This window comes from Egretta garzetta, unplaced genomic scaffold (assembly GCF_000687185.1).
Source record: "Egretta garzetta isolate BGI_Z169 unplaced genomic scaffold, ASM68718v1 scaffold231, whole genome shotgun sequence".
In the NCBI taxonomy this organism is placed as follows: Eukaryota; Metazoa; Chordata; class Aves; order Pelecaniformes; family Ardeidae; genus Egretta; species Egretta garzetta.
Window position 1 is genome coordinate 6,182,090 of NW_009258727.1, and position 3,576 is coordinate 6,185,665.

Genomic DNA, 3,576 nt, shown 5'->3' on the forward strand with positions numbered 1-3,576 from the left:
CCACATTAGTCACATCACCCAGCTGTTCTAGAGAAGATGTTCAAACTTCTTTAAAATTAGTCAGAGAACCTGCGTAGAGTAGGAAGACACAGGTAACATTTAGGGAAATGCTGAAGAAAGCTGGCTACTCAGCTTTCAGTGTGACTTAAGCTGTGATGTGCAGAATATCCCTTCCCAGTCTGAAGAATGAAACATTTGAGCTGACTATGTGTGGGATGTGCAAATTAGAACAGCTGTTCATTGGCGTAGTTCATTCAATTGTAATACCATCACCTTCAGTGAAAACTCACTGAGGCTGCATTTTTCTTCATCCTCAGTCTCAAGTTCTCATGGTAGGATATTTGTGTGAACAGATCACACCATCACCTCTTTCAGAATTTGAAACATTTATAACTCTAACAAGGTTGATAATCTCATATCATACTTTCAGAAGTAGTCACTGTTTTAAGCTAAATAAAGAGCAGAATAAATCAGTTGTTATAGTTACTTTGCTGCACAATATAATATTCTGCTATTTGTCAACAGTGCATAACTGTTAAGGTAATTACTTTACTGCTAAATTTGAATATGTAAACTGAAATTGCATAAAAAAAACTCCATCAAGATTAATATCTTCTGAAGTTTGGATCAATCTTCTGGATGGGAAGTTCAAGATGAGAGATGTCGTTATGAAATTAAGTTCCCTAGATAATAAATGAAATTTTCCAATTTACATTTGCCTTTATTTCTGAATTCTCATAAAAGTTGAAAGACAGAGACTGTTCATTTTGCTATTTTACATTGCAGTGGGTACATAAATGAAGAAGTGAGGCAAAGCCTAAGATCAGTTAATTCCTACTCTTCCAGTCCTTATGAAATGATGGAAAATTAAAACGTGGATTTACTAGAAAAAAACATTAGCTCATTCTACTATAAAAAAGAAAAAAAAATGGTAAAACTACTGAAAATTACTGATTATCTATATAATATGTCTTAAATTGGAAAAAAAAAATCCAAATTTCAAATTAGGTATCCAGTAAAACTCATCAAAAAATACTAACTTTGTGTCATAGAATAATGATTATTAAAACACAATTTTCTAGTATACTTTAAGCAATGTAAGCACTCGAGAATCAATTTACTATAACAATTTAAAGACAATCCTAGTCCTAAAACCTCTGTTTGTCTGTAGTCAGCAATAGTCAACAGACATTTATGGAAAGAACTTAAACAAATTGCATTGTTGTCCTTTTTAAAGTTTTTTTTTTAGTGCAACAAGGAGCTGAGGCACTTTTTACGGTATTCAGGGACCCATCCTCCATAATCCTCCTAAATTTGGTTGATAGTTTTACTTAGTTTTGGCATTTGGTGAATTCCACAATTCAATCTTAGGCCATTTAGAAGAAGTATTATTTTTTTGTAAAATGTAAATAACTTTTCTCATAGTTCTATACACTTTCTGTCCTTAAGCAGAAATAAATTATTATGTAAGTTTCTTTATTTACCACACCCCAAAAAATAATTTTCTAGATTTTGCGTATCTTCAGTATTTTGATTCTCTTCATAACTTTCCTTCCACAACTGTTAATATCTTTATTGCTTACTTTTATGTTGGGGAGGTAGTTTCAGAATCATTGTAACTAACTTTTCTACGAAATCCTGAGTGTTTCATTATTTTGAATATATCAGATGCACATTTTTGTTCATTTGTACCTCCCTAAGCTAGTCGTCAGCTTAAAGATAAAAAAAAAGATTAAAAAAATCAAACAAAAAAGCCAGAAATAAACCCATGTGTAAGAACTATGTCAAGAGAAAACATAGTCCGAATATTGGCAAAAATATCTTCACCATGCAGTGTACCATAAATTTGAAACAAGGTGATCCTTTATTGGCAGTAGAGCATACAAAAGTATACTGTACTGGTCAATGTTAAATTGTGGAGAGCCGTAGTAATTTTCTGTGTTATGTTGTTGATATTATTCCTCTAAAGAAAAAGTATCCCTGACCTTCATCCTGGGTTTTTAGTCCATGCTAACAGTTCATACTGCATGACTGACAAGTGCGCTAAACCTTCACTCATTCAGATATAGAAAGTAGGTACAAAGTCTGGCATTTAGCATTTTCAAATATATATATTGAAATGATTATCACATGCTTGTAACATCTTCTCATTTCTTAGGTTATAAATTAATCTTGCTTGTTATAGCTCTTCATCTTCTGGCTCCGTGCACTCTTACATTCATGCCTGACTGATTTAGAAGTGATTATAATTTTCTAATATTAATAGCTGTGAGACAGTTTTACACAGATTCTCAGCCAGATGTCTGTTTTCAGACCAGATTTTGTCTTGTCCTGGTTTCGTCTGGGATAGAGTTAATTTTCTTCCTAGTAGCTGGCATAGTGCTGTGTTTTGGATTTAGTACTAGAAGAATGTTGATAACAGACTGCTGGTTTAGTTGTTGCTAAGCTGTGCTTACACCAGTCAAGGACTTTTTTAGTTTCCCATGCTCTGCCAGGTGCACAAGAAGCTGGGAGGGGGCACAGCCAGGACAGCTGACCCCAACTGGCTGAAGGGGTATTCCATACCATTTGACATCACACTCAATATATAAACTGGGGGGAGTTGACCAAAGGGCAGTGATCGCTGCTTGGGAACTGGGTGGGTGTTGGTCGGTGCATGGCAAGTGGTTGCATTGCTTGTTTTCCCTGAGTTTTATTCTTTTATTGTTGTTTGTTGTTGTTGTTTTCCTTTTCACTACATTTTTTTATCATTATCATAATTATTATCATTATAATATATTTTATTTCAATTATTAAACTGTTCTTATCTCAACCCATGAGTTTTCTTATTTTTTCCCTTCAGATTCTCTCTCCCATCCCACCGGGGGTAGTGGGGGCAATGTGTGGTACTTAGTTGCCATCTGGCTTAAGCCACTGCATATCTGCTTGATATTTCTATGGTGTGAGATACAGGATATAGCCTTTCTTCTTCTCCTTTACTTGTTTTGAAGATTGTTTTTCTGAACAATTTCAAGTAGAAGACTCTGACTATTACTATTCAGTGTGTCCTAGACTGTTTGTTGATCCTTGACTTCATCTTTTCTCTTGCCCACGTTTCCATTTTGTTAGGATTTTCTCTTGACTTAAACCATAAGAGCATATCCTAGCATACCTTTAATTGCCTGGTAATCTTGGATGATTTGTTTTCTAGTAAATGTTCTCAAAAGCTGGGATATAACTGCACCGATGCTAAATCAACTCAGCTAAAATGATTATGCCTGCAGGCTCTTACTTTTAGGCAAGTTTTCTAGGTTATGTTTTAAAAGCACTTATAAAATAGAACCTTCCCCCCCTCCTCAGGAAAACGCACTTTTTTTCAAAGTTACACCTATTAAAATGTTGTCTAACTTCTTTAGTTAAAAATTGCATGACCTGTTTCCTAGTAATTTTCAGAAGTTAAAATCTCTATATTTTAATCCATTTTTAATTAGATCCACCAATGTTTGTTTGTAAAGTTATTAAATGTTCTATAGCCTGTCTCACTGTCAGTTTAGCTATAGATTACAAGCTCTCCTGATCAGCCAAACAGTTCAGTTT